Source organism: Propithecus coquereli, unplaced genomic scaffold, assembly GCF_000956105.1.
Source record: "Propithecus coquereli isolate 6110/MARCELLA unplaced genomic scaffold, Pcoq_1.0 Scaffold165, whole genome shotgun sequence".
Lineage (NCBI taxonomy): Eukaryota > Metazoa > Chordata > Mammalia > Primates > Indriidae > Propithecus > Propithecus coquereli.
The window spans coordinates 4,068,365-4,085,424 of NW_012141080.1; the positions used below are offsets into that span (position 1 = coordinate 4,068,365).

The 17,060-nt window shown below is 42.6% G+C and overlaps 1 protein-coding gene across 1 annotated transcript in view; it reads left to right on the forward strand.

The window, feature by feature from the left end:
• The window catches only part of VAT1L (vesicle amine transport 1-like), a 133,645-nt gene that overhangs the window by 5,254 nt on the left and 111,331 nt on the right, over nucleotides 1–17,060 (forward strand). The window lies entirely within an intron of this gene.

Consider the following 17,060-nt stretch of genomic DNA (forward strand, 5'->3'; position numbering starts at 1 on the left):
TCCTTGGATCCACCCTAGATATCAGATTCCTTCCTCTGCCTCCTTCTCCTTGACTGGGCCATTGCTACATTGGCAACTTGAGTATAAAATATCCCAAAGCAACACAGCATTAAACTGTCACTAACAAGGTTGATATGCAATGACATATGGCCAACATGATGTTCCCCGTGTTTATTCAAATAAACGAATGGAGTCCATGAGGTTAAGTGACACAGATGTTTGCAAAATGGAGAAATTGCTCAGGGGGGTCTCTAATAGCCAAGCCGGAGCCACTCTGACGTAAAGATGAGAATAAAGTGTTCTGAATCACTCTGTGTCGGATGGAGGCATCAGGATTTGACAGGAAAGGATGACTCTATGCTGAGTCATCTCTGAGCCTCATTTGGTGATGAGAAGACGGAGGTGCCAGCTTAGGGGTCATGCTTATTTATTGAACTTGGCATTTTCTAATTAGCTGTATCCTTGCTGATGAGGGCTGAGTGTGCTGACAACGTCTTCTCTTTGTCCAATAATGGAATGGACTTCTTGTGTCCCCAGCAATTCGAGGAGGAAGGGAAACCCAGAATCAGAGATTCTTCCGTCCCACAGGAGCAAAGAACCATCATTTGAACCCACTGTTCACACTGAACCATCTTGCCCTCTGAGAATATTTTGACCTCATTATCAATAGAGAAGCTTTTTTGTCTTTTTTCCTCCTTTCTGCATCCCTTTTCCATCAATTTCTATCTCTGCAAATTTCTCTCCTCCTCCCAATTTTTCTGCTCTGCTGCTAAAAAAAAAAAAAAAAAAAAGTAATAGCCACCAAAGAATAACCCCACTAACAGAAGCAATAATTGGTAAAATTTACAGCAGAGAGAAAAAAAAGATGGAGAAATTAAAATTGGTTGTAATGATATTTTATGTGGAGTAGGGTTCATCCAAGTGGAAATAATTTCGGTAAAATAAAAGTGAAGTAAATGGCAAACAGCTTAACGGTGCCATTTAGAACATTTTAATTTGCTAAAAATCATTGATGTTGTCATGATTCTGATTACTTGTTTGTAGTAGGTATGTCCTCAGGATTAAAAGCTCTGGGGAGGGGATCAAAAGTGTGGAGTTAAAAATAAGCTGGGATCAAAAAGAATTGCCTGAAGGAAGAGTAGAAATGAAGGTGGTTGGGTCCATTCAGAAAAGATTCATTCATTCAGCCTTTAGGAGGCTGCTCGGAGGTGGAATCGAGTGGAGGTGATTAGGAAGGTATGGAAAGTGCTGGGCTTTGGTTTCAGGCAGACGTGGGTTAACATTTTGCTTTGCCGTTTATTAACCATGTGTGTTTGGACAGGTTGCTTAGCTCCGTAAGGTGTATTTGCTCTATTTAAAAACAGAGATAAAACCTTATAGAACATCTGACATATAGCGGGTTCTCATAAACAGCAGCCAGATGTCAATTATACAGGCCCTAGTCAGAAACCACGGGCAGGTGGATCATGACAGGTGGAGGGAGCGGGGACCGATACGCCCACCCTGCCTTCTGCTTGCAGCACCTCCTCAGCGACAAAGCCAGGTACGCACATCACCTTTTCCTCTGATCCTCACCACCTGGGGAGGTAGGTGGCACAGGAATTACCACCCGCAGAGGAAACCGGGACCCAGAGATGAAGTGGAAATAGTGAGAAGCTGTAATAGATTTGGGTTCAGACCCTAACCCTGCCTAGCTGAGCGCTTAAGCAAATAGCACTGTCAACGTGTCCGCATCCTGACCTTGGTCATCGCACCCACTTTTAAGCATCATTGTGAAGACTACCTGAGAGTCTGGAGAAGTCCTGACTGTGCCTTGCACATAGTAGATGCTCAATAAAGGTTATTTCCCTTCCTAAGTCACTTGGGCTGTAAAAGGCAGAACCGAGACTGGACTTGTCATCTCCTGGTTCATCGCCCAACAGTTCTCACACCAAACTACCCTGGTAGCAGGGACTAGGATGCTGGTTTTGGAACCTTATTCCCAGGATTGGGAATAGATTTGGACCGATCTGTTGCTTTTATCCCACCAGCCCTCTGTACACCCACCCATGGGTGGCGGCAGGGACTCTTTGCTAGCTGGGTGTGCATAGACAATCCAACCTCTGGAGTTTGGTTCACTCTCATTCTAAGGAATCCAAATCCTACAACCTTTGGACACATCACCGACGTTCAACACTGACAACAAAGCTTACCCAGGCATGGAGAATAGTATCCCCATGATCTCAAGTTCCCGGCACTTCTCTTTCCTAGGAGAGATCCTTTTTGACATCTTGGCATTTGTCATAGAAGAAAAAGTTTAATTAGAAGAAAGAAGAGACTCTTCATACAAAAGGGCAGTGAATGTGTAATCTCAAATTAGTTTGATTCCTCTGTGTGTGATTTCGTACAAGAAAATCAATTGGAGCCAGGGTATTAAAATGAGTGAATTTTACGTTTGAAGGCCCAGGAGACAAAATAGATGCTCCAGTGAAAGGAGCTGTTTCATCTTTAAATGTGATATTTTCTCGATGAGAGCTTGCAGCCAGTTTCTGTCCTTAATCTCCTGTCAGTGACCCCTGACGCCTCAGCTGAGCCTCACCCCCAGCACTGTCTTGGGGTTGGGGACCTGCTGAATGGTGCTTTCCCACACAGAACCCCCTGGGCAAGCTAAAGCACTGGGTCCTCCTACTCCTGACTTCTCTATGTGACTGCGGTCCCCAGAACCCCATGCAGAATAATGAACTTGTGAGCAAGGAAAGATTAGATTCATTTCTTGCACTGGCACTGACTACACACCCAGTTAGATGGGAGGCAGTATGCTTCTTGGTTGTAAAAAAATATAGTTAATGTTTGAAGTGAAACAGGCCAGGATTCAAATCCTGGCTATAATAATTTTAGCAACCTATGTAACCTCAGGAAAATGATTTAGTCTTTTGAAACCTTACTTTACTCATCTGTAATATGGGTATAATAATAGTATGGGGTAAATTTGTTGTATGAAGATTAAAAAAATACATAATGCATTTGAAGTGTCAGAAATAGATGGTGACATATTCAATATTTTAATGAATGAAGAAATGAAGTCTGTGTCATATAGTATGTGTTTGATAGATATTAATGGTGGGGAGGAGATGAAAAGAAAGAGGATGTCAGAAAGTCCCTTTGTACCTCCTGAAGTTTTCTGAAGGCAGCCCCACTTCAGACTCCACATGTCTCCCCCAAAGGGTGCAATAACATCAAAAGTAGCCCAAGCAGGATGTGCCGCCATGCCATGACACACACAATAAGATCAAGATTAATTCCTGAAGGAATAAGAGAGGAAATGGAACCAAAATGTCCTGTGCTCCTACTGTGTGTCAGAAAGGGGGACAGAATTAGAGATCTGATGCAGAAAGACCAGTTGCTTTCTCCCTGACTTCTCTTTGTTTCAGCCATGCCGGCCATCCCGGTGGATTTGCCCCTGAGCTTCTAGGCTCTCTCCTCCCCTTCCCCTTCCATCTTTTACCCTCTCTCTTCTCATGAATTAGCTTCATGTCTCCTACTGCAAAGAGCTTTCTTCTCGAGGCTGGGGAAGGTGGTGGCCTTTAGCTCCAGCTGCCTTGTATAATACAAGTTTAGCAAGCTCCAGTGCAAAGAGAACTTTTTTCTCCTAATTTGTACTAAGGAAGGAATCTGATTGGTCCTTTGTGAATCACATACCAGCCCCTGGAGATCTCTTTCTGTCATTCTCTCTCTCTCTCTCTCTCTCTCTCTCTCTCATACACACACACTTAGCAAGCATTTATTAAGTGGCTCCTAGCCATCGCTGTCAGATAATGAGACTCTTAAGTGAAGAATCAGAGGGGACTGGAGAAAGCAACTCCCTTCCCTATCCTGGGATCTTACATTTCTCAGCACAAAATTATTACACATTAAATAACAAATATAATATTTTCAACTGCAAGGCCCCATTGTCTTTTAAATCTCTTTGGCAATCTTGGAAATTCTAAGAACTTTCTCTATTATCAATAAAGTGTTGAATGCCAAGCACACGTGATGCTTGGTTAACTGTAGGCACTCGATAAGTGTTTGGGGGATGAGCAAATGTATTACTGACTTTCTGGTAAATATGACCTTTCTAAAGCAAACAGTGGCCGTTCCAAGGGAGCGTGGCTTCAAGCTCCCCTCCCTCACCTCACCTTTCTCCAACAAGAAACCCAAATCTGTCCTCCGGCCTTTACCATGAAGGTCTCTGAGTGGAAACCTGGAGGAATACCAGAGGAACCATGTTTTCAGGGAGTTTTACTTCTCTTTAACACAATCTGTTCTCTTGGAACCAGAAATTCACTTTTTGTGCTCTCTAATAACTGCTTTGCCTGGACTGGGAAATGTGGGTTTCTGGCTTCTCAAGATGCTCGGTAATTTTCTCCTTACTGACATCTGCCTCTGTCGAGAGCTGCAGGCCAGAGCTCTGCTGGAGACAGTTATTCCAAGAGCACTCACTCGTGCATTCCTGCAATGCCCGGATACCTCAAGACCCCAGGCTCCACTAGCCTGGATGTTAAAAAGAAATCATAAAACAAACAGGGTCTCCACGACTCTGACTCTGCCCTCCTTTGTAGGTGTCAAGCCCCCCAATCTGCACCCTTTGATGCCTCCAGAGTGTTGCAAGGGTCTCCTAGGGGGTGTTGCATGGGTTCCCCAGTGATTCTGACCCTTTCTCATTTCCCTGTTCCGCTCCCACTGCCAGACACTAAAGCCACCCTGGACACGTCCCCATCTCTTTTCCCTTCCAGATAGAGACATGCTGTGGCCCTCTTTCCCCTAATGCAGGCTACGAAGCAGCATATGCTACCTTATATAGTTAATGCTCATGCTGCTTGAAGTTAATAAGATATATTAATTCTATGTCATCATGTTCATCATAGTGGCCTTTATTGAGTACTTGCTATGTGCCACAGGCTCTATGCTAAGTGTTTTATCGGGATCTCTATGGTACCAGACATTTGACCGATGACAAAACACGATGAAAGAGGTGAAGGGACTTGCTAAAGATCACACAACTAATAAGCTACAGAGAGCTGGGACTTGCGCCAGGGTCTGTCTCTCTCCAGAGCCCACACCTTTATCCTCCTCGTCCCTGCCTTTTACTGCTCTGCCCCAGACACAAGCCCCCAGAGCTGAAAGGTGGCCTGAGTCATGGCACGTCCCACACTCGGAGTCCAGCCACAGCCTGCTTCCCCCAGGCCTGTATTCTCCAACTCACGCTTCCCTTAGGCTGAGGTTTGTTACTGTTCAGAAGACGTAGTTGCTCTTCATGAGAAGAGATGCATGGGAGCAGCCGTGCTGGCCCAGACAGTCTGAGTCCTGTGATTCCAGAGAACTCAGATAAGACTTTCAAACTGCACTCTTCATGGCCCCGGCCTCTCCTCCCGACACAGGGGCACTTGCATCTTTGAGCAGACTGTCAAGTTACAGACTTTCTCAAAAAAAAAAAAAAAATAATAAAAATGCATCCCTTGTCTAGGATCAGAAAGAATTGCTTTTCATTTATCTATGCTACGCCTAGTTCAATCTGCTAATGGGGAGCTATTAAACCCACTGTTCCTATGACTGGTCTGAATGATTTTGTAATCGGATTGTCTTTATCCTCCCAGCTAAACTCACGAAAATGGTTCCGATTGGGGACTTCATAATAAACTCTGACTCAGTGTTTCACAGCCGGAACCAGGGATGCATGACGCAGCCACCTTCCTGAACAGTCCTTTCAGATTTGAAGACCTTCTCTGTCTGACCACAGAGACAGTCCATGCCTCTGGGACTGCTACTTCAAAGGAAATAAATAGCGAAGGCAATTTTCACCTTCCGACCTGCTTTGAGCCTCAACATCTCTGTCCTCAGCCAGCAGCACTTGTGGGAACCTCCTTCTTTTGCTCTTTTAACAGTTTTCTTTCCTTTTCTTAGTTTGCTTCCTTCCTTTTGTATCCTTAAGGGAGCTGGGCCTGTTTGCTCTTGAATAGAGACTGAACTTCCAAAGTAACTGAAAAACACTGTCAAAGTATTGAGTCCTTTAGAAAATACCACAGTTGGATCCATTCATGATACAGAGAAAAACTTCTCAGAGATTTTCTTTTCCCCTCTACATCCCCCCAATGCCTCTGCTCCCTCCAAACTCTCTCCTGCTCTCTTCAAAGTCTCCCAGACTTTCAAACCTTGCCCTTCCTATTTCTTGTCTTTTGCGTCTATCTTTGCTCATCTTTCACATCTACTCTTTAATCTTCCAGGAGTAAATCTTTGCTCTTTCCAAAGCACATCAATCAAGCAGGGCTTTGATCTTGATCTCCCCCTCACCATCATACAGTGCACACAACACGGCTGCCAGCCAAGCACGGCTAAGAGATAACGCCTTTTAGCAAGAAGAAGGAAGGGAAGAGCTCAAATCACTCCTAGGTGTTTTCCTATTTATGTCTTCAGTGGAGAAATCATTGTCTTCCAGCCTTTAGTGTGCTTTGTGCTAAGCATTAAACATTGAAAGATTCATTTGAAGACAAGCCTGGTGCCCTAAACTTGCTCATAATCTATGGGGAAGATAATAGGGCAGTAATCCTGCTCCTGTATCCTTCTTTGGCTAATTACACTTAGATATTAATTAACCAAAATTAAAAATTCAGTTCCTCAATCACACTGACCACATTTCAAGTGTTCAGTAACCACACGTGGCCAGTGCCCACCATATTGGACAGTGTGGGCACAGTATGGTTTCATCATCGCAGAATGTTTTCCTGGATATTGCTGTTCTAGTCTTCACTTCCTTTTTTTTTCTATTGGAATAACTGTTTTACTAAACATAATTTTTATCAGCAGTAATATCTCAGGAAATAGCTGTCATGTTATTGCTAAAAAATGGACTATTTCTCCATGGGGACCCTGCCCCTCTGGCTCCAGGAAGACATCAACCCATGACCCCTCTGTGCTGTCTTCTCCCCTCCATGGAGAGGCGAGATGGGGCTGGAGAGGTTGAGACAGTAGGAGAAAGGGGCACACCCATTCCTAAGTAATACTTTCCTGTAAGAAACACCAGATCCCAGCAAAGCGAGTTAATAACTATCCTCTTTGTGCTAGCTATGACCCTTGTACAGCTTCCTCTTGTGGAATTGCCATACTGTATAGTCATTTATTTGTCGATCCCTGAACTCCCGGGAAGCAGAGATGTCACGGTCACTCTTATAACATTAATGCCTAGCCACACCCCAAAAAGCAGAAGGTCTGTTGGATTTAAATTGGATGAGATCGAATGTTCTAGGTGACCAGTCACTGCCAAGCATTTATTTGAAGTCAATGCCTTGGACGGCATCAACTATGGAGCATTGAGATGTTAACATTTGCTGGATCCTTAGGAATAAATACCTCCTGTTGTGTCCCCAGAAGCAGCTGAGAGTAGGTAACTAACTCCAGGTCTCAGAATCAAGAGACCAAGGTTAGCCTTGGCATCAAGGAGAGCTTGTTTTGGACCCATTTGGACCATGCTTTCCTGTTTCTGTTGAAATCTGGCTCTAGATATTTAGATTCTCAATATGTCTCCTTGGCTATTTTGTTCTGCATTGGAAATACTCCTGAAGTGTGTTTTGAATACTAATTTAGACATAATATCCAAATATAATTTTGTTCCCAGACACTGTAGAAACAAAGAACTTGTACGATTGTATCCCCAGTTGTATTACCGTCAGCATCCCTGCATGTATTACGCACAGAGGGATCAAAGTGGGGCAAAACCAGCATTTTTTTTTTTTTTACTTAATAAGTGGTACATTATGAAAAATATCAGATGGGTCAGAAAACTTCCTATATCTCACATGGCTATATTGGCTTGTTTATATAAAAGAGAGGCTGGGCAGGGTTACATGCAACTGGACACGAGGACCAGTGTCAAGGGCCATGGGCTAGCAACGGGCAGAAGGGCATCTCAGCACCCGAAACATACTCCTTTCCCCCTCGGATTGAACACAGGTGGCTTCTCTATCCTGAGATACACCTAAGACAATTCTGGCTGTTCTCAAACGAGAGCTGTGCCATTTGAGATTTGCATAAAAAGAGTCTTTGCTTTGGTCACCAAGTGTTTTTTCTTCCATAGCAAATTTGTATCAGTCTCTTCTCACCGTCTCAACATAACAAAACTGGTGCTTGAAGGAAGCAAAGAAGAGAACAGAATTGTGAACATGATTCTCTGAGATCAATGCCTATTTGCAAACCCTGGGCATTTGCAAGTTCTCAGTTAAGAATTAAGAAACAAAAACAAAACTTCGGTTCTGAGGTGATGAGGAAATGAATCAAACATCTGCTTGTTTGACCCCAAGTGGATTGGGAGTTAAGGGCTTTGATGAACATATTATGAGCAAGACAAGAGCAGAATAAAAAGGGAGCCCCTTCTCCTGCAGCTTTGGCTTGGTACATGCCTCATGTTAGGTCTGCGTGCCTCTGCTCAGAGCTCGCGGAGGCTGCCACGGGTGCTGGGGTGGGTTAATGCTCACTGGGAAGAGGGCTGCTAAAAACTTCCCCTCTGGAATTTGATGATGTTTTCCCTGGTGATCCCCTACTCCTCCAGCGTTCTATGATCTCCGACTTCCCACAGACACATAGAAAGCCCTGAACGCCTATTAACACTTTTCATAGACTTTCCCAAGCAGTGTACAATCCTGCATGTACTTTGGTAGTTCATCTGCCTGCTACTCTTTCCTGTTTTCTTTTTCCTTCATCTCCTCCCCTTCCTTGATTTTTGATCTTTTTTTTTTTTTTTTTGAGACAGTCTCACTCTGTTGCCCTGGCTAGAGTGAGTGCCGTGGCGTCAGCCTAGCTCACAGCAACCTCAAACTCCTGGGCTCAAGCAATCCCCTTGCCTCAGCCTCCCACGTAGCTGGGACTACAGGCACGCACCACCATGCCTGGCTAATTTTTTTTTTCTATATATTTTTAGTTGTCCAGCCAATTGCTTTCTATTTTTAGTAGAGATGGGGTCTCACTCTTGCTCAGGCTGGTCTCGAACTCATGAGCTCAAACAATACTCCCGCCTCGGCCTCCCAGACTGCTAGGATTACAGGCATGAGCCTCCACACCCGGCCTTTGATCTCTTTATTCCTTCAGTTTTCTTTTCTTTCACTTTCCAGGTCCCTGATTTCATTCTTTTTTCTGACATTGCACCATTAGTTATAAGACCTGCTAGATCTTTCCTCCTAAGGGACCACTATGCAAAGGAGCCCCATAGATAATTCACCACCCGTGACAACTGCTCCATGACTGCAAAGGGATAAAACCCTGAAAGAGCAGACCATACCACCCCCGTCGTAGCGGATGCTGGGATACACCACCCAGAACATCCCTTTAGGTCCAGGGCGCTCCCTCCTCCAGCCACTAAGAGTGATGGTGACTGACAGAGCACAACCGGTCCCTCCTAAGGAAATGCCCTAAGCTGAAGGAAGCCTCCTTGCCCAAGTTTGCACCCCCTCCCTGTGGGCAGTCTTCATCCCATGACTCATTGATGCATAGGGACAAAGGCCCAGTCCTCGTGCCTTCTTTCAGAATTACTCACAAGATCATACTAGTTCTGGAACTTTCCAAGAATGAACTGAGACCTCTTTATTAGTACATCAGACTTCACCTTCTCCGTGTGCCCAGTGCAGCTTCCCTCACACCCACTCAGGTGTTGTTCCCTAGAACACTCCCTGTTGAACCTTCTTCTGCTGCAAAGGGAGCCTGACCTATGATACCTTATTTGTGTGATGATGATGATGATGATAGAGCTCACACTTATTGAGCACTTACTATATGTGAGGTGCTCCATTCTGCATGTACCGTCACATTCCACCCACACCAACACCCCGCCGGGTGGGTATGTTACTATCCCATTTATGAGATGAACAAACTGAGGCTCAAGGAGAGTTGACAACCCACTTGAGGAGAAGCCAAAAAGCTAAAGCTTTAAACTCAGCCCTGGTGACCACAGAGGACCCCTAGAACAACCCTTTGGGGAAAAACTTTCTGGAGGTCAATGTTTTGACTCCATGGTTATCTTGTATGGTAGCATCTTTCCTGGTGGCTATGTGAACACTTTGCCTACATGCCATAAAACCACTCATCACATCATCTTGTAATCAGCTTTTATGATTCTGCTTCCACATAAGAATGTGGAGGCCCTTGTTAATTTTGGGTATCCACTGCCTAGTGTACTGCTCAGTATACTGTAAGTGCTCAATGTACTGATTGAGTGGAGAGGTCCTGTCTTTGTAACTGGGAAAACCAAATGATGATCTCTCTAAAGGAAAGCAAAGTACAGTATCCACGAGTGCAGGCTCTGGGTTTTCATCATTTGCTTTCACACCTTGGCTTTGTAAATGTCCATGTGCCTCAGTTTTGTTCTCTGTAAAATGGGAGTGATGTCATTTACCTCTTAGCATTGTTTATGGTTATTGTAAAAATTAAATGATATGCATGGAAAGCACTTAGCACCATGCTTGATACATAGTGGTACCCCATAAATGTTATCTATCACAATTACTGGCCACAAATCATTTCTTTTTCTCTCCCTGCTCCATCATCAGAGAAATTAGAAGAGCAGTTTCCAGACTTCTGCTACTGTCTTGGGAACCCTTTCAACAGTCACAAAGCCCTATGTGAGAGGCCTCCCAAAAAGCATCCATCCTTTCTTGAACATTCTTCTTCATGGGAACAGCTGACATTGGGCTACTAGAGTGGGCCTTTGCAACCCTCGGGACACATGAGAGTGTGCGTCTGGGCTAAAGAGACTCTCGGAGCTGGGGCTGGGATGTGCACATTAAAAATAAATAAATAAATGCCATGATGATCTGACATGCATCCAGAAATGATTGTACTCAAGGCTCCATCAGGCCATACCTCCCCTACTCGGCACTTACGGCTATGTGGGGAGCGGACCAACTGCCATTGCCCCTGCAGAGTGAGGCCTCATGGTCTTTACTGAGTGTATTACACACGAATTCAAAGTGTCTTGGAGCTATTTCATAGAGTCATAAGATCTCATGATTTGAAGAAACTTAGGATGTCAGCTAGTCTTATAAATTCCCTTTGTGACATCTTTCATGTTCTTCACAAGCATCCTTGTTAACCAGGAATGTGATGGTCTATCCAATATCAGTGGCATGATAACCACATTTTCAGAGAATACAAATCTGGAAGGGAGAGCCAATTTTTTGGGTGAAAGAATTAGGATCCAAGAAAGAGACAGACAATTTGAAATGATGAAACTTAATCTAATAAAACCAAATTTAATAAGGGTAAATATAATCCTCTGGACTAGGATCAAAAAATTCAACTTCCCTAGAGGATAATGAGAGAGATTTTCATTTTCTTATCTATTTAATCATCATCTATTAATTTTTACCCAGTCTCATTCAAAATAGGACTTGAATTGGCTTTTTTAAAAAAGGATTAGATCAGTGATTCTCTAAGCATGATGCCCAGATCAGAAGCATCAGTATAACCTGGAAACTGTTAGAAATGCAAAATTCTAGACCTCACCCCAGACCTCTGAGTCAGGAACTCAGAGATGGGGCCCAAAAATCTGTGTTTTAACAAGCTCTCCTGGGAATTCTGATGCACAATAAAATTTGAGAACCATTGTAATAAAGTATAAGATTTTTAAAAACACAAACTCCAAATCATTCATAAGTTAAGATAAAGTTGAATGTTAAGATGACATAGAGAATGAATGCCACAAATTTGACTCAGAGCTTCCTAATAGCCAATGCAAAGAAAGAAACATAACCAGTTTATATACTGTACTAGGCCTATAAAATCCATACAACCAATCCTTGCGCTGCAATTTGAGGAAAAATTCCTATCTTCATAAAGAAGTGAATGTATGTTATAACAAACGACATGCCTGACAATATCCCTTCAGTAAGTAAAACAATGGATTTCCGAAGGTTAGTTCTTTGGTCATCTGTCTCATAATTGAGCCAATCATGGGGTAAGACTTGTGATTTCTGTTAAGCGTAAAACCAAAGTATATGATAGGGCTCTATTGATCTACATTGATAAAGAAGTAATTTTCAAGAAGAGGGAGATTTTCTTCAGGGTGTTCTTTGTGTAACAGTCTGACAATGTTTGGATTCCCATAGTCAGTGCTAGAAAACTGACAACCTGAGGGCAAGACAGGATGGCAAAAGCCCTAAAATCCTTCCATCTGAGCAACTTCTGGCTTCATTTTACCAGGAGAATAAAAGACAAGGGACCTTCTCCATAGCTACCTGTATCTTTTTTGCTAAACCCCTTCTTTGGGTCAATTTTCGTCTCAAATTGGAAAATTAATGTAACTATAGCTGGGCTGATTCTTTTGCCGTCCAGTCAGTGATGTCTTTTAAGAGAGCATTTGTGTCTTCATTTGATATTGTGAGCATATCAAAAAAACTTAACATATCCCAAATGACAAGCTTTGAGGACAAGAGTACACAGCAGCCATACACACCATGGTTTATAGATAACGGAATGGTATCCCAGTGTTCAAACACTCCAGCTTGCAGAAAGGGCTCATATTTCCAGTTCTCGTACCTAGTATATGACCTTGGACAAGGTGCTTTATTTATTCTTTCTAGTCCTCAGCTTCCTTTTGCACAGAATGAAGATTAAAATGGCCCATACCTTCATGCCTAAAATAGCAGCAGCATGACAGGAGCAATGTTTGTTGACTTTGGTAGAACACAGAATGAAGACAGCCAAACATCTCTCAGGAGACTTTACAGGGTGACACCCCTCACTTAATAGATAACAGAAAAGAAAGTATGAAGGCCAAGGCTAGCTTTCAGCTTCTACATAGAGTCTAAGCATCCACGTCAGTGTATTTTTTCAAGACCACCAAGTATCTCTCCCTCATTGCTAAGCTTTGAGTTTGATAATATTTGAAGCCATGTGAGAATTGGGGAGGGCTTCAGAGATTCAGCCAAGGTCTACAGCTGACTGATGGCAATGTAGGGACTGACCCCATGCACCTACATCTGTTCCCTTTCACTGTTTCCTCTTAGTCTTCTTATCCCTGAATCTTGAAATTACTGATTTCAGTAATATTCGATTTAGTTGCATTTGGGATTTTATGGTGTCATGGGATATACAATCATCAAGGAGTTTGGGGACCTTGACTCCAAGTCTCAGCTCTGTCACATGCTAATTGTGCCATCTTTGACAAGTCAGTTTTCTCATCTGAGTCTCAATGTTCACATCTATGTAATGGGAATAATAATATCTACACTTCTGGCTTTTCTTGCCTTGTTACAAAGTTTAATGAGATTTGTATGAAAGCACATTGTAAACTGTGCTATGCTATGCCAATGTAAGAAATTGTTATTATTTAAAGGGAATGTCCCCAGCTAATTTTCCTATTGTCTTCTCTCACATATATCTGCAGATCCCTCATACCATGTTCTGAGTTTTTCAGGGTCCCTTTCTTAAATCTCTGCCTTCATTCCTTCAGGATGCTGTGTCTCCATAATAACTCTTTAAAAACCTAGCCTCTGGCTAATAATTTAGTATGGGAGAAAAACCGAAACAATATTCTATTATTTATTAAAATTATACCAATCTTTGAGAAAAATAGGATTACCTAACAGAACATTATGTCAGGCACTCTCCAACATTTTTTTTTTTTTTGCAATGATCTCAAATGTTTAAGAGCTCTATAATAATTTTACCCCTGTATGGGCCTGAGTCATCAGCATAGTCATTGCCACCCCCAAAAAATTTCCAGGTAAAAATAAAATTATTTTAGAGAATGCTGGAAACTGCAATTGTGAAGATGTATAGTTGATATGCTCCTGGTTTTTTCTCCTGTTGTGGTGGGAAAAGAAAAGTATTAGAGAGACCCAAGTTTAAGTCTATGGCTTCATAATGCCCTGTGTGGCCCTTCGGTAAATAACTTGTTATCTCTAAACAGTGTTACTTGTTTTGTCTGGCGGGAAAATGGTGTCAATAATGTCTGTCTCAATGGGTGATTGGGGATAATCGATTATAGTATTTGTTTTAGTTTGTATCTTTCTGTTTTATTGGAGACCACACAGGCACCCAAGCAAAGAGGTTCTGCTGGAAACAGCAACAAAAAGGAAACAGTAACAAAGAAACTTGCAGAAATCAGAGCAGAAAGCATGGTGGAGCCAGACCTCCCTAAGTCTAGAGACTGGACTGTCTCATTCTCGCAACTCAGCAATGGGAGTCTGTATAGCCTCAGCCTGGTGCAGGCTATTGGGTTGACTCTATTGATCGTTGTGTTTTTTCTTTTCTTTTAATTCCTCGACCTCTTGGCTTTTTCACTTAGGCTTCCCCAAAGCTCAGGTCCACTAGGGCCCTCTAGCTCATTTCTATCTTTTGACATCCTTTCTGTTGCTAAGTTCCCTTGATACTTGTTTCCCGATTCATAGTTTTTGAGAGAACACCCAGTTCTTGGACTGGCTAATTTATTCCTGTTAAGGAATGGGTTCCTGCCTAGATTCTGAGTGGCCATTCCTCCAACGCTGGGCCCACCATTGGTGCGATCACCCCTCAGCAAGGAGGAAGAGATAAGGAGTTATCAACATGGCCCTTGAACATGCCCCTTCAGCCAGGGCGATGCATGGGGAAGTTCCCATGAAGAGGTAGTGGAGTGCATTGCATGAGGGCTCCAGTTTCTAGATTTTGTTTGAATTCACATCCTAACCTTGACATTTTCTGAAGATGCGACCTTAAGCAAATTACTTAATTTCGCTGGATCTCAGTGTGCTGATCTGAAAAAATGGATATGATAGTTCATACCCTATGGGATTGTCTTGAGTCTTAAATAACAAAAGTAAAGCACTTGTCAAACAGTTCTTGCCACAAATTAAACTCTGGGTAAGTGCTAGCTGTATCCATGTCAGGAGAAGGTGGGTGGACAGGCATCGAGGAGAGACAGGTCTGACACAACATGTGAAGGTACTTCATTAACAACTGTTTGTCTCCCCACTGTGTGGAGATAAATGACACTCATATGCCTGCTTCCTGAGTAAAGGTGGCAATTTCCACAACCTGACAGAATCACTGAGTGCCTCACTGAGGAAGGAGGATGCTGCAGGCTTTATAAGGCAGTACTAGCCCTTCTCCCTGGGATTTAAATCACTGGCTCTCAATTTACAATCACCAGGCCCAATTCATGGCGATTGAAGTCAGCCCAATTGAGCAGCATAATAAGTGCCCGGGATGAATCCTTCTCCAGGGGCTACTGTGTTTGCAGAACTGTCAAGTAATTTTTTTCTGATATTCCTCCACCAGCGTCTTGGGAAACCATTGGTTTTCACTCAAAGGTACACACAGTGAGCTAAAATTATGTGTGAAATGAGATGGAGTGCTTGATTTGGGGTGTAGACATTTCTTTTATTGTTATATAGTGATGCTTTATTTATTTGGTTGTGTTACAAAATGGGCCATTTCATAGAATTGAAGTTCAGCGATAGCTAAAGCTTTTCCATGTCAGCTCTGAAACAATTTTTAACATTTAAAAAAAATTTTATTTTATTTTTATTGATTTTTTTAGAGACAGAGTCTTGCTATGTTTGTTGCCCAGGCTGGACTCAAGTTAATTCCTGAGCTCAAGCAATCCTCCCCCCTCATCCTCTAAGTAGCTGGGACTATAGGCACACACCACCACGCTTGGATAACTAATCCTTTTCTAATGGGAATCTTCCTAAGATGTATCTCACACTTCTTCCTTCTTAACTGAATATGTGACTCTCAAAGCTACCATTTATTAAATACTTACTATGTACTTAGCACCATGCTTAAGTGCTTTACTCTCATTAATTTTCATGACAACCTTGTAAAGTCGATACTGTCGTAACACCCTCTTTACAGATGAGAAAATTGAGAAGTGGAAGAATTCAGTAACTTATTCAAAGTTACATAAGTAGAAATGATAGAATTGGGATTTGTACTCAGGTCTCCTCAAGCTCTTAAGAAACTGACCACATTATTGGAGAACATTCTGGTTAAAAAATGACCTGAATAACTACTGACCATCAAAGTAAGACCTTTGGGAGTCTACACATACAGTTCAGAAATGTATCCATTACTCTGAGAATGCCTTGGCTGCTTTTTAGAAGTAATTAGTACTCAGGCTGGCAGCACACAGTTTAGAATATCCATGACTGTTCCCTCATTCAGCAGATGTTAGTTGAGCACCTACTATATTACTTTGGGCCTATTGCATGCCATGCATTCTAGAAGCAAAGAAATATGAGACATGCAGCTGCCTTCAAGGAGAGACTGTTTTAGAGAGACACAGTCTGGGGTAATATGTGAAATTTGACTGATTCATGGTCAGGACAACTTCGAGAAGGTGATGACTTTTGAACTCATTCTTTAAGGAAGCCACCTCCTCACCTTTATCTGATGTCTGTGGATGAGACTGATGAGTGAGACCAGGGGATGGAGGAGGAGCTAGATGCTTCCTTGTCTCCAAAGAGGCCAAGGAACGTACTTGAGAAATAGTTCAAGTCATCTTGCTCAGTTGCTAATGGGCCTTGGGTCAACTAAACAGTTTGGTTTCTATAACCCAAGTCTTTCTTAGATGGTGGCTTATAAAAACAGGAAGTACATTAGAACCACTTCTGCTGGGAAAAAAAAATGCATGTTCAGTGGGATGTGGGTTTTTCCACGTGATTAGTAAAGGGGGGTTAAATGTAACTCCCAAGAGTAGTTCTGAAAAAATAAAAGAGTTTGGAGCATTGGTAGCATCACTGGAATCAAGGATGTAGTCTTCCATGGCAATGGCTTGGATATGTTTTAGTGATAACTTTCTTATTTCAAAAGTAATATGTTCATAGAAAATACCTACTAATATCTCTCAGCCAGAGATAACTTCCATATTTGAAACAAACACTCCGGTATCCCCATACCCGTCAGCCATCTCTTTGATCTGTTTTCTTGAGTCACCCTCCTCCAGCAGGACATAATGCAGTCTCTTGATATTTCCTGTTTACCATGGTCGGTGCTGTTTATGCACAGTACCAGCATAAATGTGTGTGATGATTGAGGAGAGATGGTTGGTTGCTTTTAGGTCTTCTTTCTCTTTCTCT